The following is a 26,967-nucleotide window of genomic DNA, read 5'->3' as shown; positions in this document are numbered from 1 at the left end:
GAATAGTGCCTAGCATAGTAGCAGCTGTTCAATCAACATTTGTTGACTAGATGAATGCTACGATGTTGAGAAGGAAGAAAAGGAATATGGCATGTCACATAGGGATCCCTTCAATTAGCTCAGATATGTACTTACTATAAATGGAAGGGGACTAGACATAACTGTTTAATGAAAAGTCTCAACTCAGTGGGGTTAGAAACATGAAAGTATTTTTTTTTAACTCTTTAATCCTTGCTTCCAATTGTGCTCTGTCTTATTGCACTTTGCATTTTCTTCATAACAAACATCTTGGGCAGATTCCATAAATTTCTGGTCACTTTTGATTATTAGAAGTCCTGTCCAATTTAAAATTTCAGCCTCGACTTTGGTCTTAATCTTATTTCCTCTCCTTGCTGAAGCCCAAGGTTGAACTGGGGTTGGGGTAGCCTGGTCTAGCTCTAAAATATATCTTCTCCTTTTCTTTAAGGCCTAGCTCACCAAGCATGTTGAGTGGGGGAGGTGGTAGAAGAAAAGGGACAAGGGTCTTTTTACTTAATGGACCTCTTTCTTAGTTGGTTATCGTATTTTTTTCACAAAAATGTAAAACATAACTACTCAGTGGTTTCTCTCGTACACACTGCTAGGACTCTAGCACAATGCTGGCTTTCTTATGGATCACATGGTGAGTTCCTTAGGGCAGTGGTTCTCAGAGACTTTCTTTGGTGTGCAAGGTCAAAACTATTTTCATGTTAATATTAAGATGTTATTTGTCACTGTGTTCGCATTTGCACTGATAGTGCAAAAGCAATGGTGGTTGAAACTGGCATGATTCAAGGCAGTGGCAACAAACTGTGCAAATAGTCGCTGCATTCTTCACTACCGTGCACTCCCAATAGTAAAGCAAAACAAAACAGAATCCAATTTCACTTAAGGATGTCCTTAATGAAGCAGTAAAAATTATTAGTTGTATTAAACCTTGGCCTTTGAGTACATGTCTTTTTAATTCTCCGTGTGATAAAATGGGAAGTATGCATAAAGTACTTCTGCTACATACTGAAATACAATGGCTGTCTCCAGAAAACTGGTGTGTATGATTGTTTGAGTTGCAAGCTGAACTAGCTGTTTATTTTCATCAAACATCATTTCCGCTTGGAAGAATGGCTGGTAGGCAAACAATGATTATTTTGATTTGGGTATTTGGCACCATTTTCTTGCAAATGATTGAAGTGAGCCTGTCACTTCAGGGAAAAACAACTGATGGTATTTGTGGTCAATGATAAAATTTGAGCTTTCAAGCAAAAATTAAGATTTTGGAAAACTGGTATCCACCTCTGTGAGCTTGACAGCTTTCCAGCACTTAAAAACTTTTCTGGTGAGTTGACTGGTCTCTGGTGAGATCAGTGGTGATAGTAAAAAATGTGATTTTTTGAATGGAACTGTAGAAGGAAATGTGTTAACATTTGGAACATCTACATAACTCAGTGAGTCAATATTTTCCAAACGACCAATGTATGATATTACAAAATAATGTATGGTAAAAGACTCACTCAAAGAGCAAGCTAAATCAATGGATTTTAACATAACAGAGTAAGAAAAGTTCACTGTATCATGGTTTCAGATTCCACATTGCAACTGACCTTTAAAAAAACTATCTCTTATTGAGGTTTGGTGAAGTATCAAAGGAAAGTATCCATAATTATCTGATAAGGCTATTGAAATACTGCTCCCTTTTTCGATTACATAGCTGTGTGAGGCCTGATTTTCTTCATGTTCTTCAACCAATACATTGCAACAGATTGAATGCAGAAGCAAATATGAGAATCCAGCTGTCTTCTCTTAAGGCAGACATTAAAGAAATTTGAAAAATGTAAAACAATGCCACCCACTAATTTTTTTGTTTTGGAAAATGTACTTTTCATAGAATTATGTTATTTATGTTAACATGTCACAGGCTTTATTGTTATTTTTAAATGGACCAATCACTAAGTATTAAGAAGTTGTTGGTTTTAATTTTGAATAGAGTAAATATCAATGGCTATAATCCACATAAACAAGAGCCCTTTGGGATCCTCAATAATTTTTAATGGTGAAAAAGGGCCCTGAGACCAGAAAGTTTGAGAACTACTTATTTAGGTTTGCTATTCCAAGCTGATCCATGGTGCAACACAATTTTTAACACCTGGGAGTTTGTTAGAAATGCAGAGCCCCACTAGACCTAAAGAATCAGAATCTGCATTTTAATCAGTACCCAGAGGATCCATAGGTAGAGTCAAGTTTGAGAAGCACTGCCTTAGAGGGCCCTGGGGATTTCCTCACTATATGGCTCCTTGATGGGGGAGATCTGGCTCAGCCTCTTTTTCCTCCCTCTCCCTCAGTTACCACTATTGGTTATATACCCTTCTCATCTTACTGCTGGGGTCCCCTTGTCTAGTGGGCAGCCCTCTTGAGTGAGTTGCAAACATGCTAGCTCAAGCCCAGATGCTTTCTTCCCCAATGTCTCCTTGGCCTGGAGGAAGTGTACTCATTCTCGCCTTACCCAATCGAGGCATGCAGGCACATCCTCTGCCACCCCTCTTCACTGTCGTTCCAAGGTAGGTTGTTCCAGCATCCACCTCGCCCCACCCCATTCATATATCTCTGGGCTAGAAACAAGCGCTAATTTCCATGTTCACATAAGCTCCTCACTCCCCAGCACTCCCTCACCATGCTCTGATGTTTGCTCTTGGGTGAGCCTGTGGGTTCTGCCCCTCAGCAGCATCCAGAGCATCCTTCTGTAGAAGGGAGGCCAGTTCACACTTCTATTTTTTCTTTTGTAACACTTTATTGAGATATAATTCACATACCATAAGTTCACGCGTTTAAAGTATACAATTCAATGGTTTTTAGAATATTTGTAGAGTTGTACAACCATCACCACAATTAATTTTAGAACATTTTCATCACCTCATAAAGAAATCCCCATACCCATTAGCAGCCACTCCCCATTCCCCCCTTCTCAGCCTTAGGCAACAACTGATCTACTTTCTGTCTATATAGCTTTGTCTATTCTGAACATCTCATTTAAATGGAGTCATAAAATATGTGATCTTTTGCGACTGGCTTCTTTCACTCAGCATAAAGTTTTTGAGGTTTATCCATGCTGCAGCATGTATCAGTACTTTGTTCTTTTTTATGGCTGAAAAATATTCCATTGTATGTGTGATGGTTAAGGTTGTGCGTCAACTTGGCTGGGCCATGATTCTCAGTGGCTTGGCAGCTATGATGTAGTTTGGCAGCTACTTAATGATGTATTCACTTCCATATGCGATCTGATATAGTCACCTCCATGATGAAATCTGCTGTGGGCAGCCAATCAATTGAAAGGGAGTTTCCTTGAGGGTGTGGCCTACATCCAATATATGTGGACTTTTTGGCAAAGCTTGTTGGTTTTTGTTCGCTCTGGATCTTGCATCTGGCTTGTCACCTGACCTCTGGTTCTTGGGACTTGATCTAGCAACTTACCTGCTGATCTTGGGATTTGTCAGCCTCCACAGCCTGTAAGCCAGAGGCCTGCCATCTTACCTGCTGATCTTCAGTTTGTCAGCCCCTGTAGCTATGTGAGTCAGGAGAAGCCTCCAGATCCACAGACTTGGGACTTCCCAGCTTCTACAACTGCTTGAGTCATTTCTTTGATATAAATCTCTCTCTCTCTCTATATATATATGTATATATGCGTGACTGGTTTTGCTTCTCTAGAGAACCCAGACTAAGACAGTATGCAAAGACCACATTTTATTTATTCATTCATCAGTTGATGTACATTGGGTTATTTCCACTTTTGGGCTATTTTGAACAATGCTGCTGTGAACATTTGTATACAAGTTTTTATGTGGGTGTATGTTCTTATTTCTCCCACATGATGATTGATTACCCCATGACTCCTGCATCACTCCTGTGACTCCTTCTCCAGTATTTGCCTTACAAAGACTGGAGGGAATTGTGCTTCTCTCCCACTTAGGAGGGTGTGAGTTACAGGAGGAGGGCCAGTTCTGTGGGTTCTCAGGTCCCAATAGCTCATGGGTCTCTCCAGAATGTGGAGCTACTTATTACTTCTTTGTCCTCAACTTTAGGCCCAAAGTCCCACTGGACATCCTCTAACTCATAAAAAACATGCACAGACTTGTAAAGCTATTATCAGAACTATTTTTAACTGAAATGAACGGAGGTTGGACCCAAACAGCTAATTCTTTTTGGGGTAGGCTTTTCAATTTATCCTTAGATCACAAAGAATGAGGATGGGATTAGCCTGACTGCTTGGGTCTGACAGTGTCATGTCAGTGGCAGTGGAGAGAATTCAGAAAGGTTAGAACACATTTGCCTAAGAGGAATTGAAACCAGAGATAAAGGGAGGAGATCGTTAGAGCCACAAGCTTCTATAAATGGATTTATGTCTTCTGACATGGAAAAATGACAATCTGAGAGAATTGAGATAAATGCAACTGAAATTGCTTAGCCATTGCTGGAAACTGAAGAACTGTGGGGAAGATGAGAGTTCAAAAATTGGAAAAGGGAAAAGGTCCCAATTTCTCAAAAACTCTAACCTTGAACTGGAAATGGAATCCACTCAAAATTCTGGAATGAATTATTAAATTGCATGATCTATGGGTACTTAGGGAAGAGGGGTTGGCTAGCAAATGGCATGGAAACACTAAGTCGGGCCAGGTGAGTCCCAGTTCCACCTGAACAGAGTTGCTGCACTGGTGGATTAGGGGGACACTCTGGAGTCGAGACCCCACGACTGGATTTTAGCCAGGTTTTGTTACAGTATTTACAAAAACCCATTTCCTGATAAGATGGAGAATTCCAGACTGGATGGTGTGCATATGTAACTGGTTGAACAACCCTACCCAGAGAGTGCTAATTCATGTTAAGCCAGAAGCTGCTCTCTAGTAACAATAGTAACCATTAGGATAACAACGGGTTATAATAAGGGTATTGATGATGCTAATAATAGTAGCTGTTACTCGCTGAGCTCTTTCTATGTGCCAGACATTGCTAGACAGTCTTTACTTGCATTAACGTACTTAACCCTCACAGTTTTTCCATCAGATAGGTACAATTACTATGGCCATTTTTAAAGATGTGGAAAGTGAGGCTCAGAGAAATTAAATCATTTGTCTAAGGGCACACAGTAAAAGATGGAGCTGGGACTTGAACCCTGAGCCTCTACTCTTAATAAGCATGCTCAGTCCTGTTAAGGATATATGAAGTGGACAGATTCAGGATCTGGATAGAGAAATCCTGGTTTCGGGAAGTAGTGTTTTATTCTATACTGGGTCGCTGTTTTGTGGTATTGTGATTCAATAGGGGTTGGGGCATGAGTGAGCAGGTAGATGAAGCAGCCACTTCAGGCCCAGCCCTTGTGACCTAATGCCCAGATATTGCAGGTGGTTCTTCTTTGCCCAGCATAGCTCTTTTCTTGCCTTCCAGGAGGGAAGACCAGCCAAACTACAGTCAGAACAAGCAGGCTCCTGGGTGAGCTAATTCAGTACCCTTCCTCTTTCAGACCCTTTCTTTCTTAAAACTTAACTCTGATTGTGGAGTGAAATGCATTTGCCTGCAAGAGAGAGGATTTGGGGGTCTCTGTCTCTCACCAGAAAGACCCAATCTCATTGGTGTCCAAATGGGAATTACTTTTCCTCAGTCTTTTACATCAGCACTTCTGAGAGCTTTGTGTGCATATGAATCTCACGAGGATCTTGTTAAAATACAGATTCTAGAACACATACTTTTGTGGTTACGAGGTGGGGAGGGAGGGAGGGTGGGAGAGGGTTTTTTATTGATTAATCAGTAGATAAGAACTGCTTTAGGTGAAGGGAAAGACAACACTCAATACATCGAAGGTCAGCTCAATTGGACTGGACCAAAAGCAAAGAAGTTTCCGGGATAAAATGAATGCTTCAAAGGTCAGCGGAGCAAGTGCGGGGGTCTGGGGAACATGGTTTGCGGGGACTTCTAAGTCAATTGGCAAAATAATTCTATTATGAAATCATTCTGCATCCCACTTTGAAATGTGGCGTCTGGGGTCTTAAATGCTAACAAGCGGCCATCTAAGATGCAGCAATTGGTCTCAACCCACCTGGAGCAAAGGAAAAGGAAGAATACCAAGGCCACACGACAACTAAGAGCCCAAGAGACAGAAAGGGCCACATGAACCAGAGACCTACATCATCCTGAGACCAGAAGAACTAGTTGGTGCCCGGCCACAATCGATGACTGCCCTGACAGGGAGCACAGCAGAGGACCCCTGAGGGAGCAGGAGATCAGTGGGATTCAGACCCCAAATTCTCATAAAAAGACCAAACTTAATGGTCTGACTGAGACTGGAGGAATCCCGGTGGCCATGCTCCCCAGACCTTCAGTTGACACAGGACAGGAACCATCCCCGAAGACAACTCATCAGAAATGAAAGGGACTGGTTAGCGGGTGGGAGAGAGACGCTGATGAAGAGTGAGCTAATGATATCAGGTGGACACTCGAGATTGTGTTGGCAACTCTTGTCTGGAGGGGGGATGGGAGGATAGAGAGAGAGGGAAGCCGGCAAAATTGTCAAGAAAGGAGAGACTGAAAGGGCTGACTCAAGAGGGGGAGAGCAAGTGGGAGTAGGGAGTGAGATGTATGTAAACTTATATGTGACAGACTGATTGGATTTGTAAACGTTCACTTGAAGCTTAATAAAAGTTATTAAAAAAATACAGATTCTAATTCATAAGGTCTGAGCTGGGGTCTGAGACTCTACATTTCTAACAAGCTCTTAGCTGATGCCAATACTGCCCATCTGTGGACCCCACTTGAGTAGCTAGATTGGACTTCACCCTTCAGAGTTGTGAGTCTATTAAAAAAAATAACAAAAAAAGTTGCTATCAAGTTGACCCAGACTCATGACAACCCCGTGTGTGTCAGAGTAGAACAGTGCTCCATAGGGCTTTCCATGGCTGATTTTTCAGAAGTGGGTTGCCTTTCTTCTGAGGCGTCCCTCGGTGGACTTGAACCCCCAACCTTTCTGTTAGCAGTCGAACATGTGAACAGTTTGCACTGCCTAGGGACTCCCTGAGCCTACTAGTAGCTCAAAAAATGTTTAGTATCCCGTAAACTGATCCTGACAGATCTCTTATTTAAGTATTTAACCCTTTTTTGCCTGGTGGTACATATATTGATCATGAACGTTTCCAGTCTTTGACGTTTATTGGGAAGCTCCTGTACCACTGATGGAGCCCTGGTGGCATAGTGGTTAAGAGCTTGGCTGCTAGCCAAAAGGTCAACAGTTCAAATCCACCAGCAGCTCCTTGGAAACCCTATGGGGCAGTTCTACTCGGTCCTATAGTGTCACAATGAGTTGGAATCGACTTGGCGGCAATGGGTTTTTGTATGGTACCATCGATAGTTCACGCTGCCACAGGGCAGGGGCCTTTATGACCATTTGAAACCAATGGAATGGACGTGCTGCAAATAACTGTTTTTACAGGGTATTATATGAGGTGTCTCAATTTTTGGTAGAAAAAAATAGACTTTTTGAAAATTTTTATTTGTTACACATATGTACCAATAGACTGGTGGAGATTCTGGGGTATAATTAGCGATACTTCGTATGTACCACTGAACACTTAGGGTAGGCTTGTGGGAGGGGGCAAGAAAAAAAATCTATACTACCTACCAAAAATTCAGACACACTCAATGATTCAGCATGCTTCCATTAATGAAAACACATGGTTTCAACAACAAATTCAAAGCAGAAAATAATCGGGTCACCAAAGCGTTGAGGTTGTTAGTTGCCAGGTTATGGAAAGCGCTGTAAAATATAAGGCAGACATCAGAGAGTTGTTTTTCTTCTTTTTTGGAAAAGGACACTTTATTTGTAATGCAAATGGGATTTGGCTGTCCTTCACTTTAGTCATTTGAGAGCTCCAAGGTGACTGGACTCATTCGAAGAATCAAAACATCACTATTACATATATGGCCAACACAGCGCTTAATTTGCATGATAAAAATGGAAAGATAAGCATGGTGGAGATTCACTACTCACATCATGAGTCAGTGGTGAGGAAAACCCACACGGATGACTACATCCAACAGGCTCAATCTATATTTACTACTAGGCCATAGTTCCTTTCTCCTCAATACCATCTTAATCAGCTTCAGCTTGGGCGGGGGGTGGGGGGGGAAGCAAAAAACAAACCCTTTGTCAAGATTCCTCTCTTGTTCTGGAGGTGATAGATAATATTCTCGGTTTTTAGCTAAAAATCTTTACAATACGAGGGCTGTTTGATTTTTCAGACTTTGTTTTCTTCAGAAAAGCTATAAATATTCTCATTTTCTGCGTTTTGCACAGCAATCTTCTTATTCCTTCTAAAATTAACCTCTGTACCTGACCTCAACCCCAGCAAGAAAAATCGAATGGACTGTGTAAACATTCTAAAGCTCCCCAAAACGCTGGAAACAAAGGCCTGTGAAGAATGATCCAGAAAAATGTACAAGAGACAACAAGAAGCACAAGGCCACTCATTCTCTCTCTTTATATATAACCAAAAAAAAAAAAAAACCAAACCCGTTGCCTTTGAGTCGAGTCCGACTCATAGCAACCCTATAGGACAGGGTAGAACTGTCCCATAGAGTTTCCAAGGAGCACCTAGTGGATTTGAACTGCCGACCCTTTGGTTAGCAGCCACAGCACTTAATCACTACACCACCAGGATTTCTAAATACATACATATATGTACAGTTGCTATAAGTTGGAATCAACTCGATGGCAATGGGTTTATATACGTATATGTATATATGGAGCCCTGGTAAAGACCTTGGCTGCTAACCAAAAGGTTGTCATTTTGAATCCACCAGCTGCTCCTTGGAAACCCTATGGGGCAGTTCTACTCTGTCCCCATAGGGTCATTGTGAGTCGAAATCAACTCGACAGCAATGAGTATATATATACATGTATACATTAAAAAAAAGTATGTATACACATATATATGTATTTTTTTAAGCAAACCCATTTTAGGGTGAAGTTAGGAGGGAGATTAAAAGTGTACAGCCCAAGATTAAGTTTGAAACTCTCTCTTGTTGATTTTTTTCAGTTATTGATTTTTACCTTTTTTTTGTTTTTAGTTACAATTTATGAGTCCTGTGCCACCGACCTCACAGATTCGTATTTCCAATCGGTGGAGCCTTAACGAGTTCACATTTTAACATTAGTTATAGTTTTAGAAAGCTAGCAACATACAAAAGCAGCAAAACGCTAGACGTGGATGTAACAGTATCCCCCTGACAAGCTCTGTTATTTAATATCACTTTCCCCTGATGACACCAGTTTCTGCCCTGGTGCAGAGATTTCTGTACAAGGTCAGTTCTGATGCTGAAAGGGAACATTTAATCAAAAAGAGTATGTAAAAAGATAATGCAGAGATTATACCAGATAATGACCTTTGTTCTCTCTGACACAAACCAACCATTACCACGAATATTGAAATGCAAAGCTATCGTGTGTTGAGTCATATTTAGAGAATTCGTATTAGCTAAAAGTAGCTATTATGCAGAAGAATATTACAATGTAAAATGTATTTTGTTATATTTAGAGAATTAATATCATCCATGGAAAAAAATAACTTATTTTTTATATTATTAACGTTAGCAAATGCTCTTGTTTCATTGAAAGGAATGTGTCATTTTGTTCTTATTAATACTGCTGGTTAAGCTGTCCCTGAAAATTTTAATATATCATTTAGGTTCAGCTGCATTATGTTTTATTTAAAAGAAAAAGAGGAATACAACTGCATTAAAAATCCGGTTTTTAATGATAGAAAACCCCAAGTGCTATTAATGTGAAGCATGGAAAAATTATTTGTACATGTCTACTTGTCAACAATTTATTAGAAAATATAGGATTAATATAGAATGTGCATAAAAATTAAAGGAATAGCAATAATTTTTTAAAAAAAGAACTAATAGGCACCAGTATTGTATGTTGTCTTAGGGATTTTGGTAGATTGCAGGATGACAGCTGGGTAACTCATACCTGAGTACATTGTTAATTTCATGCAAAAGGTAGTCTATCATAATACATACTCACCCCCACCCCAAAATGGGTAGGTTTCCTGAGCCACTTCAGTTCCTATTCTTCCCCGGAGCTGACTGTCCCACAACCCTTCCTGCCTCTGCTTTTCCAGTCAGCCTTTCTTTGTTAGTAAATTCATATCTGATCCTTCCCTATTCAGGCCCAGAGGCCTGCTTGAATCTTGAATTAGCTGTAATCGTTACCAGCATGAGCTTTGGTGGTGGACTGTTCTGGGTTCAAATCCTACCTTTACCACTTCCTAGATGTGTACTTCATACCTGGGATAACATACCTCATTGTTAGGGTGGTTATAAGAACCAAATGAGAGAAGGTATGTAAAGTGTTTGTAGGTGTATAACATGCCTACATTTGGCCATACCATTTCCTTGTTTCTTGCTCACTTGTCATAGTCAAGTATATTCTTGCCATCTGGTACTGACCCCATCTTGCCCCTTTCATGGTCTCACACCACAGTTTCTATCAGTTAATGCAGTGTCATCAGACAGTTACTATAAAATCCTAAAAGTAGGCCTGTTGTGGGACAAATGGGTGGTTCCAGGCGCTGAGAGTTCTGGAAGCTGGACAGTGAGTTCCTCCAGGGAAGGGGCTGTGTATCATTCATCCTCAACACAATCTCAGTGCCTGGAACACAGCCTGTGCTGAATAAGTGTTGATGAAATAAATTCACTGCTGCCTCCTACCATGAGGGGTCCCAGACGGGGCCAGAGGAGGGGATAGAGGAGGCCATTAAATTGTGCAAATAAGGATTCCTAAGGGTAATTTGGAAACTCTGGCGGCATAGTGGTTAAGTGCTACGGCTGCTAACCAAAGGGTCAGCAGTTCAAATCTGCCAGGTGCTCCTTGGAAACTCTCTGGGGCAGTTCTACTCTGTCCTATAGGGTCGCTATGAGTCGGAATTGACTCGACAGCAATGGGTTTGGTTTTTTGGGTTAAGGGTAATTTGCTGGAGGAATGAAAACATTTCACTTGTGAATGGCCTATAGATGGTTATAGTTTACATGGTGCATTCGCATCCATTATTTGGTTTTAAATAAGGTTTTACCCCCCTCCAATCTATCCTCAGAGGTCCCTGGTGGGAAAAATGGTTTGCGCTGGACTACTAACCTAATGATTGGTGGTTCGAACCCACTCAGTGGTGCCACAGATAAAAGGCCTAGCAATCTGCTTCGGTAAAGATTACAGTCAAGAAAACCCTATGGAGCAGTTTTACTCTGTAACACATGGGGTCGCCATGAGTCAGAATTGACAGCAACTGGTTTTGATTTTTGTTTTTTTGAATCGATTCTCTATGGAGCCTGCACAGTAATTTTTCTTAACATGAATCTAATCTTGGCACTCTTGTGCTTGAAATCTTTTACGGCTGAACTGCTGCCTTCAGAATAAAATTTAAACTTCTTCACAGGGCATGCCTATCTCCTTGAAATGTAATTTTTGACCCACTCTTCTGTGTCAGCTCCTGGCCTTCTCTTCTCTTTACTCTCTAGACACACAGAACTACCTGCTAGCCACATTCCCAGGTGCCCCTCTGCCTTCTGTTCATGCCGTTCCCTCTGCCTAGAATATACCCCCATCTGTCTACTTGATGGTCCCATCCACCCTTAGGAGTTAGCTCAAGGGTTACTTTTTCATGAAAGCATTTGTTGCCTGTCTTAGACTGGATTCCCCCAGAAGCAAATCCTCTGTGATAGATTGTTAGAAATAGCCTCCAATGAATCATACTTCCCTGTGTTCCTGCCCTTTTACAATATGACTTTGCCACTCTTGCAGTCAAGAGGTGGAGTCTATTTCCCTACCCTTTGGATCTGTGCTGGCCTGGGACTGCTTTGGCCAGTATAATGTGGTGGAAATGATGCGGCACTACCAAGCCTAGGGCATAAGAAGTCTAGTAGCTTCTGCTCTTGCACCCAGGACCCAAATATAAAGAAATCCAGGCTATCTTGCTGGAAAGAGAAGCCATATAGAGAAAGAGGCCATGGAGGAGAACAGAGGTGTCTTAGTCAACAGCCAGTACCAAGGCCTCAGACATGTGAGTGAGACTATCTTGGATCCTCCACAGCCCCAGTTGGATGACGCCAGCCAACACCACTTGGAGCAGGGACAAGCCATCCCTGCTGAGCCCAACCCAAATTTCTGAGCCACAAATCATGAGCAATAAAATGACTGCTTTTTTAAAATTATTATTTTTTTAATTCTGAAGAATGTCAAACGTGTACAAAAGTAGAGAGAATAGTAAAATGAATCTCCATGTGCATTTCATTCAGCTTAACCATTATTAACTCATGGCCATTCTTATTTCAAATATACCTCCACCCATTCCCCCCGCACCATAATATTTTAAATGGCTGTTGTTAGCTTTGAGGTGGTTTGTTGCTCAGCAATAGATAACTGCAACACCCTGAGACAAAGATTTGAGTGCAAGTAGTTTATCAGAGAGGGGATTCCAGGAAGCATTGGTTGGGGAGTAAGGATGTGAGACAATATAAGGTGCATTAATGAGCAGGTTCCCACTGTGGGCAGCTGGGGCTCAGTCCTGCTGGGACCTGAGGGGAACTACATAGAGCTGGCCTCAGGGTTGTCCCTCCCACGGGGTGAGGAACTAGCCTCCCTATCCCACTAAGTTCTACTATAAATCCAGCAGCTCCTACTTCTCACTGCCTGAGGGCTGTTGCTAGAGCATTAACTCCTTGTATTTCTGGCCTAGCCCATATGTAGACTCAGATAGAGACTCATAGGTGCTTATAGTAGGAAGCCATCATTGCATAAGAAGATTGAATTCTGAGGGGATACGGGCAGATAGTTGAATACTAAAGGGATAGTGTGTACATAAGGAGTCCTGGTGGTACAGTGTTTAAGCACTCAGTTGCTAACTGAAAGATTGGTGGCTCAAATCCACCAGCTGCTCCATGGAAGAAAGATGTGTCAGTCTGTTTCTGTAAAGATTGTAGCCTCGGAAACCCTATGGGGCAGTTCTATAGGATCTATAGGGTTGGAATGAGTTGGAATTGACTCTATGGCAATGGAATTTTTTAGTGTCTTCATGAAGGAAGCCCCCAAAGAGATGGATTGACACAATAGTTGCAACGATGTGCACAAACATACCAGTGATCATGGAGATGGCACGGGCCTGGGTAATGTTTCATTCTGTTATATGTAAGATCATCAACTAACAACAACACAAACAAGAGTGTCTACACTGGCTAATACCCAGTGAGGTGCCCTTCCTCTGGGAGCCTCCTTTGCTTGCTAATATAACAGTCCACGCAGACCTCTGTTAATAGTATTTGCTATATGCATAGTGGTTAAGTGCTATGGTTGCAAACCAAAGGGTCAGTAGCTCAGTTCAAATCCGCCAGGCGCTCCTTGGAAACTCTATGGGGCAGTTCTACTCTGTCCTATAGGGTCGCTATGAGTTGGAATCGACTCAATGGCACTGGGTTTGGTTTTTTGGTTTATATCAACTGCATTCACTAATTTTCCCTATTACGCCCTTCACTCAACTGTGAGCTCCTCTGCAGTAGGGACTGTGTTTTATTAATCCTGGATTCACTGGAGTTGAACATAATATATGGCACATACCGTATGTCAACAAATACCACTGGAATGTACATATTTGTTTCCTCATAACATTCTGTGATACAGGCAGATCAGGGCAGGCAAGGCCTATAATCGCTTATCCACAAATCCAAAATACTCTCAAAATGATTTTTTTCCCTTAAATTTGTTCCAAAAATCATTTGGTGGCAAAACAGGCCTAAACTGTTGTGAAACTCTTTTTACGAATGTTCATGTTTGTGACAGAAATATCTATATGTTTGAGTATTAGGTGTTGCCCAGGCCCCATTTGGGGCATCCAGAGAAGACAGCATGCATACCATATTACCTTTCTAAAATCTAAAATATCTGGATTTCCGAGAGATCTGGCTTCAAGGACGGTGGACCTGTATTGCTTTATTCATTTTATTAAGACAGAAATTTGTTCAAGGTAATGGTTAGAAGAACTAATTTGAGAATCCAGGTTTTTCTGACTGTAGGACAATGTTTTTTTCATTCTACCACACACCATCCTGGAGGTGGTGGGAAAACTGATGGCTGAAATAAGGTTATCTCTCAATTGACCATAGAATCAATATCAAAGGCCTAGTTCCAAATAGTTTGGAAAGACTCTCCTACAGTGTAGCTAGCACTTCTTGGGGCTATTGCCCCATCTCGAGAACTGCTCCTCGTCTACAACTACAACCTTTGCAGAATGGGTGGGGCTAGGTACTATGTGACTACCTCCCCTTGGGGATCTGTCTCTAGGGGACCTGAATTGAAACAAAGAGTCCCTAACTGGTCAGTGTTGGAAACTGAAGATGGGAAGTCCTGTAAACTGCACCTGTAGTAGCCATTCACTGTCATATACTCCCAAAGGCAGAGATTGCCAATCCCTAGAGAGGCATTGGCACAGAAAAAAGCAGAGCGAGAATCCACTGTGACCTCAGGCAGCTGGAGAGAGAGCAGCCTCGGAGAGAGCAGCCTCAGAGAGAACAGCCTTCAGGCTTCTTGATTGCTTGTTCCCAGGCTCCTCCAGGCCTGGCTGTACTTGTTGCCATCGGATCCTGAGAGATACCCTCATATATCTTTTTCCTTGAGCTAATTTTAGTGTATGATTGTTTCTTTATGACAATATATTTCCCAACCAAGACAAATGCTGGAGCATTCTGGGCAGGCCAGAGGGGCTTTGTTGGTGGCATTTTCCTTCTATTAGTGTCTGATTCTCTGCAGTACTGTGGGGCTCCCCATGGGTTGAGCCTAAGCTCTAGGGATGGAAAAGACTTTTGAACTCTAGAGTGTTTCAGGGAAGGAAAGTTTGTGCATTTGGGTCCCCACGGGCTTTCTTCTAAGTTGGCTTTAGGGTAGGAAGTAGGGAAAGAGCTATCTTCCTAAAGAAATGCCTGTGGCAGTAATTGATGGTCCTGCATGTGAACAAACAATAAGCATTGGTTTCAGGGGGCATTCTTCAAGTTCTCTCAATGGCATTGTTCTCAAGAAAATGGTCACATCCACACGTAAATAATGTAACAGAAAGGGTGGTGCGTCTCTGGAATGTGGTTGTTTCTATGAAATCAACCATCTAAGTTGTCAAATTTTTCAAAATGAGGTTGAAAAGTTCCCCAACTACAAAACAATCTTGAAGGGTACTGTGTATTTTGTTATTTTTCTCTGGGAAGATTCTGGGTTCTGATCCTGGTGTAGAAGTTCATTCAGAATTGTTGTGATATCCAAGAAATTAATTTTTAAAAATTTGCCCACAATAGTCATCCACAGTCAAACTCTGCGTAATTTATAGGGCCAACGTGTTGGTGGTGGAAGTGTGAGTCATTGATGGCTGAGAGTGCAGGGGAAAGATGTGGGTAGAGCCTCTGTATATGGGCTATCTGGAAGGCATGGGAATAGGTTGCACTTGAGATCAATCTGGAAGTTAATAGTCAAGGTGGGAGCAGTTGTTTGAGACCAAGGGAATGTTTTTGAGTAGAACTGCTTCTTCATATCAGAGGCTGGGAATCCCAATCAGGAAGTCAAGCTAGGATGAGGGTACAATGCCTATATGTTTTGTCTTAGTTTGGGCTCCCTTAGAAACAGACCCTGAGACAAGGATTTGAGTGCAAGCAGTTTATGTGAGTGGTGGTCCCAAGAAGCACTTAAAGGGGAGTAGGCAGTGAGACAGAGAAAGAAAGGAAGCCAATAAAGAGGGTATTATTGAGAAGGGATCCGCTGTGGGCAACTGGGGCTCAATTCCTTTGGGAAGTACTGGGAGACAATACAGGATATGCTTCATATTTACCCAAGAGGTGAGGGAGCTGGGGAATTTATCCACCAATTTCCATCAGCCATTGGTTGAGGACAGCTTCTGGGTGTGTTTGAGTGGGGGCATTAGCTCCTTGTACAGGGGCTGAGAGGGCTTCAGCACTCAGAGGAAGCTCCCCCCAGCAAAGAGTCATAGGTGCTTGTAATTGAGAAACATTGGGCTAGCATGTCTAGGAAATGGTAAATTCCCAGGGCATATAGGCAGGGCTCTGGTAGCACCTGTGACACACTTATACATGGTGGGCCAGAGATGAGACAGGTAGAACCAGGACTCCAATCTCAGAGATGGCAGAGCCAACCAAGTTCATGCCAGCTTTTGTGGTTTCTTATGAAAGATCAAGGAAGCAGGGGCACAACTGTCAGAGCGCTGGGTTAGGTGATAGGAGTTTTGAGTCCCTTCTCTATCACCTTCTATCTGTGTGCCCCTGGCCAAATTACTGAACCCTTTATACCTCAGTTTCTTCACAGAAATAATGCCTTACAGATTGTAGAAAGGAACTAATGAAATAAATGATTTACAGGACGTTCTTTGAAACATGTGAAACACCATAGAGTTGTCCAAAGGAATGAGATGATGAAGAACACATTAGGAAGAAGTTTAATTTTAAAATGATTTTTTTTTTCCATCTAGCTAAAGGACTTCAGATGACTTTTATGAAGGCAAAAACAATGTCAGGTGACCACCCAAGCTTAAGCAAAGAGTTATAAACATCTAGCTGAGGAGGAGAGTGTGGACAGGGTCTAGAAGCTGCTTCTGGCAGCAAGATACTGTTAGTACTGTCACTGAGACAACAAAGGCTGTTGCATAACACTGTTTGACAGGTGACACCCGTCACATGGAGGAAGGGTACTGGGGTGAAGTGGGAGATGAGGATTTTGGTTTTGTTTTTTAAAAACAGAGGACTTACACCTTAATACACTAATATTTTTCATTTAAATACTCCAAATTAATCAGCCTGATTACACCTCTTAAATAAGGCATCAACTAGATGGGAGCTTTAACATGAAGTGTAGCTTTAACGTGACTTTTTGTTGCCAGAGGAGATATGAGGCCAGGGAAAATCAGCCACACTCCTACATAAAATGTGAGTCTGCTGAGGTAGTCCTCACCGTGGCTCTTGCTGAGTGTGATTATTCCTGGTGCAAGCACGACCTATCACAAAGGGAAAATGATAGGGCTGTCATAACTTCTTGGGGCTGGCTGCCATTTTCACTAAGATGTCTAATGTCCTTTTCCTCAAGGGAGCTTGATAACGGTGTAATTTTCAGCAAGCTCTGTTTTTAACAGAAGGCCTTTTGTGAGGGTTTTGCAAAACATAAAGGCTTAACTTGATGGTTCAGCCCATACACTGGGATTTTCCAAATGTGGTGCAAATAGTACTATGAAGAAAACCAGTAAATGAAATAGTAAGGGAGGATGGTGCTTGTGATAACATAGAAAAATGCAGTAGCACAGTTCTATAGAATCAAGGAAGATAAAAATATCATAGTGGGTCCATTTGGGAAGCCCCTAATTCTGGGAACAGGAAGGACATAGCTAGTGTTTTATAACCTCTTGAAATAGACTTTCCCTCACTTTAGCAGATTCCTCCCATGCCTTATGCAAAAGTCTTTTATGCCTTTATTTCTATTTGGCCATTATTTTTCCATCATTTACTAGTTTCTTCCATTTCATTCCTGATTGGTAAATTACCATTGACATTTGGCTTATTTTCAAACAAACTAGAAGATACTGGAGTTTGCCAAATGATGATGCAGTAACTCATTGTAATCAAAAGTCACGATTCCAGATATCTATGCTGAGTCTGTGAGAGATAAGAGCTTCCAAACAAAATGATTTTATTTGGCTGAAAACCAGTCTTTTCTGTTCTTAAATATTTCCTATACTCCTCCTGGAGCAGAGAGAATCCCATGTCTATTTACACAGATTTCCAAATTCCTCTCAACGTATTTTAGCTTTTTTGAGCCCTTTCCTTCTCTTCATTCATGGCTGGGTATCTATAGAAATGCCTGGATTTAGCAAACCCACTTAGGGTCTCTCCTCCTTGCCCTTCCATAAATATGTGGAAGGATCTTTAAGATATCATTTTTTTTTTCTAGTTAGCTTAGTTATTGCAAGATGACAGAAGTGCACACTCCGGAGGTTTGGCATTGCTGGAGTTTGCAGTTATAAAACAAACTCTATGAGGCCCTAGCCCTTCTTCTGGCCTCTTTCACTCTCCGGTTTCCAAATAAGTTGATGAAAGAGTATTTGGCGGCTCAGAGAACGTTGGGAAGGCCAGAGAATCTGACTTGGAGATCTACGGCTAAGAACAACACCAAGTTGCACTGTTGAGCTGCTCCAGTGGAGATCTGACTACCTTACTGCTGTCATCACTCGGCACAGTCACCGTTGCCTCATCCTGTGATGTATGGCATGGGATGCTACAGCCAGCACCACTCAGTGTCTTTTGCCCTCTGCTAACCTGCCTGAGCAATGATTCTGTGAAATGCTGGCTTTCTCACCTTGTTCTCTTCTGAATCAAAGTCTCATGTTGTGCATCTGACTGGTAGAGCTTAGGACAAACACCTGTGCCCAAGCTGCAAGGGAGGCTGGAAAAGCAATATGGGTTTCTATTTCTGGGAGGTGGGAACCTAGTATGGGAATTTCTAAAACATAAGGAAGTTGTTCAAAAGGTGCTGGGCAGAACAAATTCCAGTACTGTCTTAGCTTGGGTTCCTTGGAAAGCAGACCTTAGACAAGGACTTGGAGGCAGATAGCTTATTTGGGTGATGATGCCAGGAAGCAGGGGTGAAGGAATAGGGCAAGTGAGATAGGAAAGCAGGAAGAACCAATTAAATGTGCTTATCGAGCTGGTTTTCCCTGTAGGCAACTGGGGCTCAATGCCTCTGGGGACTGTTTGCAGAACTGTGTAGAATGCACCTCAGAAATGTCTCCTCAGTGTTGGGGGAGGCTGGAACATTTGTCCACTCTCATTTTCCATTGGTTGAGTGTTTCCTCCAGAACAATTACTGCATTCCCTACCTCTACTGCACTTCTGGACTGCCCTGTATCAGGAAACAGCCTTGGAAAAGGCTTTGGAAAAAGCTCTGAGGTAAGAAAAACAGAGATGTGGAAGGCCATGAGGTGGGAAGCTAGTAGCATGCGTGGTGATTGCCCACACAGCTGAAGCTGTAATCAGAGGCGGGCTGAGGGGATATGGTACAGAGCACAAAAAGGTGTCTGCCCCAACTACCTTCTCCTGGCCTCTTGGTGTTTGCATATTGCTGCCGGCTATGTGCTGGACTCTGGGTCAGGCACTGGGTACACAATGAGGAACAAAGCTGCACAGTCCTGCTCTCATGAAACTTCCCTTTACTTGAAAACCTTCTAGAGCCCAGTGTGGGAGAGAGATGTTAAACAAATATATAAACACATAAATATATATTTTTTTATATGTAGCTACAAATCGTGATATTGCCACAAAGGAAACTAATCGTGTGCTTTTTGAGAGTTCCAGTGAAAAGGATCTTGAGGAAGTGTCTTAGTGTGAGTTCTCTAAAGGAGCAAAACCAGTGAAGCATGCATAAATATATAGAGAGAGAAATTTACGTCAAGAAAATTGTTCATGCAATTGTGGGGCCTGGAAAGTCCCAAAGTCATGGGTCAGGTGACAGGCTCATGATGACCTCTACTGGCTCACATGGTTGCAGAGACTGATGAACCCAAAATCTACAGGTCAGGCGGTAGGCTAGAGGCCTCTGGTGGCTCATGCGGTTGTGGGGGGTTGACAAACCCAAAATCTGCAGGTCAGGTGGCAGGCCAGAGACTTCTGCAGGCTTATGTCTCAAGGACCGGAGGTCAGGTGACAAGAAGAGCGCAGGGTCGAGAAAGACAGAGACAGAGAGAGACAGAGACAGAGAGCGAGCTTTGCCAGAACATCCATTTACATTCTGGAGGCTGGCCACACCCAAGGAAACTCACCTTTCAACTGATTGCTTACTCACGTCAGATCACAAAATGGAAGGTGATTACATAGTGTTTTCCAAACCACTGAGAATCATAGCTTAGTGGAGTTGACACATAACATTAACCATGGAAGTGACATTTAAGTGAGTAGGAAGTAGCTAAAGAATCTTTGGTGAATGAATGAAGGTAGTGAGTCAGGGGGAGAGTGGGGTAAGATGATAGGGATGGGACAAATCACACAGGTTTTCATAAGGAATGTTAAAGATTTTGCTTTTTTTCCTCTAAACGGTATAGACAGCCAGAGAAGAATTTTACTCAGGGGAGTTACATCTGACTATGCTTTAAAAAAGATTCCTCTGGCTGCTCTGTGGAGAACAGATGGAAGATGAGCAAGAATGTAAAAGTAGAGGTAAGTTAGGAGTCGGTTGCCATCATCCTTGTGAGAGATGATGGTCATGTGAGTCAAAATGGTGGCAATGGAAATGAAGAAGAGTGAATACATTCTAGAGATAGACTTGGCATAACTTGGTGATGGATTGGGTTTGGAAGGGTACTGGAGATGGTTAGTGGTGAGAGAGAGAGAGAGATGTGTCAGTCATGGATGACTCCCAGGTTTTCAGCTTGAGCCAGGGGCTACTTACTCAAATGGGAAAGTGGAATTCGACTAGATTTGGGAGAGAAGATGATAACTTCTTCTCTGGACATGTTATGAACTGCTCTGCACTTAGAATACAAAGATGAACAGCAAGGTCCTTGGAGGAGACTGTCGAATAACTTGACACTTCAAGGCAGTGTGTTCAGAGCTAGGGTGGAGGAATCCCCTGAAGGTCTGGGAGCAGGGAGATCAGGCACTTGGCCCAATTTGGTGTTCATAGATGGTTTCCTGTGTGATTTTGTATCTGAGCTGAGTCTTGTAGGATGCATTCTAGTTGTCCAGGTGAGGGTGGGAAGGATATTCCAGGGGTAGCACATTCAGACCCCAGCACCTTATGTGCATTATTGTGATGGCCTCCCAACTGGCTTTTTTGCATTCTCCCTGCCAATTCATTCTACACGTTGTCAGCTGATAAAAGCATAGTTGTAGTCATACTATCCTTCTGCTTGAAAATCTTCAAAGTCCATGCCTGACATTCAATGTGGTCTCAGACCTGGCCCCACAGACCTTTCTAGTCTTCTCTCCTATGCTAGAATATGACGGTATGCTCCCAAAATGTGGCAATATTCCTAAAGCAAACAGGAAAGGCAGGGATGTTGCTAAAGTCCAATCACAAGGCAGGTGTCAAGAAGGTGTGCTTGCTGTGGATACATCATGGTCTCAATGAGCCCACCCATAAGATTATCTCCCAAATCCCCTTTCTCTGGAAGAAAAAAACTGATGACTTAAGTGGGAAAAGGTTTAATGAAAAGACTTTGGGTAGCTCGCAAAGTGTCTCCAGGAAGACTGGAAGCTAGCTCAGACATTGGCTTATATAGCCAAAACTTAGCCCAAACCACACCTCAGTGTGACCTTCCTCCTGCTTCCAGAGAACATTGTATGCCACTGCTTGTATCATCACATCAGTGGCATTGGATAAGGGATGCTGCTGCCTCTGCCCTGGAATCTGGATGTGGCTGCCATTGCTGTCACTGCTGTGTCCAACACCACCAAAATGGATTCTCCGCTATCACTGTTTCTTTGTCTTTCTGGCTCTCAATTTCAAGTCTGGGAAGAGCTCATTTGATTGTTGAGTAGTCTCAGACTGGCAAGGAATGTGAAATAATAAGTGTAATAAGACATAATCCACCTTGAGGCATCTTTTCCCCATTGTCAAGCTTATTTCTTTCAAAAAATAAATTGCACAACTTGGTCTACATAATACCAGATGATCTCTGAAGTCCGTTTCGCCTTCAAGAGTCTATGATTTGCTCATTTTCTATACCTAACTACTTTTTCAGTGGAGGATTTATTCTCTAGGGCAAGGCTATTACAAAAAATGGCCATCTTTCTTGGTTCATTTACTTCTCAATTTTATGCTACCAATTTTTGTTTCCACTAGAATGATAGGGCAGAATCCACATTTCTTCAGAGCAGCAGACTGCATTAACTTAATGTCTCAGTACTATCAGACAGCCAAAGGGCTGTGTCAAAGATATTCAGTTGTTTTTACTCCCATAATTATACAGTCATGCATCACTGAAGTCCATGATATGTTCTGTGAAATAGGATATTATGTGATTTGGATGTTGTACAAACACCATGTTACGGATGAAGGTCCTTTCGAGCATTCACTTCCAGAATAAGGAGGTTTTGCCCATATTAAAAATTTGCCGGGGCAAATAACCTACCTCTACAATTAGTTTAAGGGGCCCTGGTGGTGCAGTGGTTAAGTGCTCAGCTGCTAACTGACAGGTTTGGTGGTTCGAACCCACCAGCTGTGGGAGAAAGATGTGGCAGTCTGCTTCTTAAAGCCTTACAGCCTTGGAAACCCTATGGGGCAGTTCTACTCTGTCCTGTAGTGTCCCTGAGCATTGAAATCCACTCAAAGGCAATAGGTTTGGTTTTGGATAGTTAGTTTATCTAAGGTTTCAACAAATTCTTTTGCTGCCTTCCCAACAGCACACGCAGACTCACCACTCACTTTCACATTAATGCAGCGAAAAACGTTGTTTGAAGCGCTTGAACCACCCAGAGCTACCACTAAACTCGCTACCATAGTCTGGTCCTGCTTTTTCTTTATGCATCTTGAACAATCCTCGTGCCTTAGCAGTGATCCTCAATGTACTGAGAGGGATTCACTTTTGTGTATGGTCTTCAATCCATGTCATTAGCACTTTCTCCATATCTGATATAGCTCCTTAGCCTTGTAGCGTTCTGTGGAGCCCATCCTTTAACAGCTTGGAGAATTGATTGTCAAGTACAACATACCTAAATCCCCTACATCCTATTCTCTGATCAGGACTTCTGAACTCTATTAAAACGTTATGGGACTACGGACGTATTTGTGGTTTGATGTTGCCAAATGGACATTATGCAGCGCATGACTGTACTGGTTTTCGCAAGATGAGTGTGATTTCTCAGGCATTCTATTACAGCTGGGAATATGAAAATGCCTTTCAAAATCACTGAAAGCACTTCAGTGTATCTGAAATATGATAATACTAATCCTTGTTGTTAGGTGCTGTCTAGTTGGTTCCAGCTCGTAGTGACCCTATGTACAACAGAACGAAACACTGCCTGGTCCTGTGCCATCCTCACAGTCATTGCTATGTTTGAGCCACTGTGTCAATCCGTCTCGTTGAGGGTCTTCTTCTTTTTCGCTGACCCTCTACTATATCAAGCATGATGTCCTTCTCCACAGACTGCTCCCTCCTGATAACTTGTCCAAAGTATGTGAGGCAAAGTCTCACCATCTTCGCTTCTAAGGAGCATTCTGGCTGAACTTGCAAGACAGATTTGTTTGTTCTTTTGGCAGTCCATGGTATATTCAATATTTTTCGCCAACACCACAATTCAAACACATCAATTCTTCTTCGATCTTCTTCATTCGTTGTCTAGCTTTTGCATGCGTATGAGGCGATTGAAAATATCATGGCTTGGGTCAGGTACACCTTAGTCCTCAAGGTGACTAACTCCAGCTTGACATAAATGCTAGTTTTATGACTGCACACACAGTAAAAAGTGTATTTTAGCTTGGAGAAATGCCAATGTTCAGATAGACTCTATTTTGTCTCTCTTGGTCTGTAGTAATCATGTTTAATTTTGACACATTTAGTTCGACATCTTGAAATTCTAAATACTCTATTACAGTAAAATAACTTGGAAAGGAACTAAAATTTCAGCAATTTGTTGAAGAATTGTGTAATCTACTGGGGAAAATTTAGTTCTGTACACGTTGTCATTTAATTATAACAAAATGTAAAAATCACTGGTCGCATTTCTATTAGGCCTTTGCTAAGGGATAAAATAAAGAATTATGAAATCTCTGATTTGGTAAGGATTGTGAATGTTCATCTTGTCCAGTATTTCCTTGAATTATTAGGTTTTCTGTCAAAAAAGGGTGGTTCTGTGGTCAAAAAAGTATGAGGAATGCTGCATTCTATATCTCTCTTGTGTATATGTTAGTATGTAAAAGGGACTGAGAGGTCCTGCAGTAAAGAAACTTGTTAACCCCCGAAACTATTGCCCTGAGATAATCTTTAAACCTTAAACCAAAAATATCCCCTGAAGCTTTCTTAAAACCAAACAATAGTTTAGCTCAACTAGTAAAAAATGTCTGCCTTGAGCATTATGCTCTTTCAACACCTATCTATATGGGATGAGAGTGACAACAGCAACTCAAAAGATTAGATAAGAACCTTAGGAGGCAGCAAGTTTATATTAACTGGGGAGGAACAACACAGAAAAGGAGGGTGAGAATGGTTGCACAACTCAAAGAATATAACCAATGTCACTGAATTCTACAGGTAGAAACTGTCGTATTTGTGTGTGTTTTGCTTTGTAGAGTCTCAACAACAACAATAAAAAATAAAACAAATTATGAAAAAAAAAGAAAACCCTATAGAGCACAGTTCTACCCTGATACACATGGGGTTGTCGTAAGTCAGAATTGACTCCATGGCAACTGGTTTACTGGTTTTGTAGGTGTATAGTAGTAGCTCATTGTGGTTTAAATTCACATTTTCCTAATAGATGTTGAGCCAAAAAAAAAAAAAAGAAAGAAAAAAAAGAAACATGTTAAATTTTGTAGCATGTTTCTTAAATTTGACCATGAAACCTTTCTATTGTCTGTTAGTTTTTACAAAAACCTGTTGACACAAGGAGATAAGTCAAGGGTTCCATACAGTTTGGTAAACACAGATCTATCATAGCTTCTTCCTCCATTCATAACATCCTTGCCAGACATATGGTCATCCAGGCTTTGTTTGATGGCTACAATGGCAAATTCAAAGACAGCATTAAAAAAAAAATAGACCTTGATACTGGATCAGTAACACAGTGACTCTCATCATTCCATTGGGACTTTAAGAGTGAGAACTCACCCTAAACTATCGAGTCAGAAAGGAGTAATATGATGAGCCAAAATATGTAATCAGCAATTTTATCAATGTAACTTTTATCAAACTATCTTAAAGCCAAACATTATTCTTAGAAAGAATGCCTAGAGAAATTCTCAGCTACTGAGTACTGTCCCCAAGGTGTCAACTCATGGTTTGCTTTTAATTTTCTTTTCTTATTACTGCCGCACTGCGCTTGGTTATTGTCGCTGCACAAAGTCAGTAACTAAGATTTTGTGGTCCTAGTGCCAAAGTAGAAACTTTCCATGGGAGTCCAGAGGCAGTTTTACAGATTTGTAGCCATACAATGACATTTGCCATCACCTGTCACATTTGGAAATGGAAGGTGTGGTGCTCCGGGATCATTTTTGCCTTGGGGATAACCTTTTTCCCCAGTTCTAGGATATGGCTGAGGCCTGGCCAATCCTTCTCCCTAACCACATGATTAATTCGGGAATGAACATACGACCTAGGGTAAGCCAATGAGACTAAATTCTGGGATTTTGTGTTGGGAGACAATTCTCCATGAATCTTTCACATTTCTGCACATCTTGCAAACAATGTATTGAGTGCCCTTTGTTCCGGCCTATCTTTTCAAGGACACTTATGTAGCAAACAGCCTTGGAAGACAGTGATAGTGTCTCCCCCCGAAAAGCAAAGGACAGGCTGTTTACTGTCCAGTATGATAAAGATAATGTCTCTCTGGACCAAAGGGCAGACATGCTTACTGCCCATTTTAAAAGATTCACGCTCCTTAAATTCAAGGTTATCTCCTGTAATGCAGTCTACCGCATGTGCAGGTGTCTTCCGTACCTCTTTGTGATTCCCTGTGGGAGTTGGATGTTGGGGAGCCAGCACAAAAATGCTGATACTCTAGCTACTGCTATTGCTACCATTAATAAACTATTCTTCATCTCTGACATTGGAGTCTTGTGTCTTCTACCAGCAGCCACTGAACTGTGGCAGACTAAATTGTTAGCGTACAAATAGGGTAAAATCTCAGATCCTTCAAGTTCTTGGCACTGATTGTAACGCTTAGGAAAGAGTCATTGTCTTTCTGAGGAAGTTGCTGAGGGGATGGGGTGTAAACATAAACCTGATGGCAGCCATCTTGCCACCAGAAGAGGAGAGCTTGTCTGCTTGGGAATGGAACCAACACAGAGGAAAGTATAGCAAAAGAAAGAGGGGTGAGAGTAGGGGAACCGTTGTTACAGTGTCACTTATTAATCACCTTCTATATGCCGACACTGTTAGGCACTGTTTGTACATTTTTCATCTACACCTTTCTAGCAGCCTTAATAAGTTGGTATCTTATCCCCATTTTACAGATGAGGCAACTGAGCACCAGCAATTTGGCTCTTCTTAAAGAGAAAGTAAAGAGAAATACAAGGATCATTCTTTTACCTTTTATTTAGGCCTTCTCTATTAAAATATTAGAGCATAAGCATTTAATGATTTTCCAATAATTATTTTCAGTACATTACAGAGTAATTTTAAAAGAAAAACAAAATCTTAGGTTCAAATGGTACATTTTCTTACAGTAAACTGCAACCATTATCCACCTCACCTTTGTTGTTGTTAGGTGACGTTGAGTCGGTTCTGACTCATAGCAACCTTACGTACAACAGAACGAAACACTGCCCGGTCCTGTACCATCCCATCTAAATCCACGCTTTTTTCCCCTTAGGTTTCTTAGGCTCAGAAGTGCAAAGACCTTTGACAATTACTCTACCTTTGCATGCCTCAATTTCCTCATCTATAAAATAAAAGTACCCATCTCATAGGTTGTGATTAAATGAACTACAACTACAGTGCTTAAAAGAGTAACTTGCATAAAAGTACCCATCTCATAGGTTGTGATTAAATGAACTACAACTACAGTGCTTAAAAGAGTAACTTGCATATAGTAAGGCCTCAATACATGGTAGCTACAAGGAGCCTTGGTGGTGCAGTGATTAAATGCCCGAGTGCTAACCAGAAGATTGGCAGTTTGAACCCACCAGCGACTCTGCAGGAGAAAGACCTGGCAGTCTGCTCCCGTAAACCCTAT

The sequence above is a fragment of the Elephas maximus genome, chromosome X (genome assembly GCF_024166365.1).
Source record: "Elephas maximus indicus isolate mEleMax1 chromosome X, mEleMax1 primary haplotype, whole genome shotgun sequence".
In the NCBI taxonomy this organism is placed as follows: domain Eukaryota; kingdom Metazoa; phylum Chordata; class Mammalia; order Proboscidea; family Elephantidae; genus Elephas; species Elephas maximus.
Note: the sequence above shows the minus strand (reverse complement) of the source record.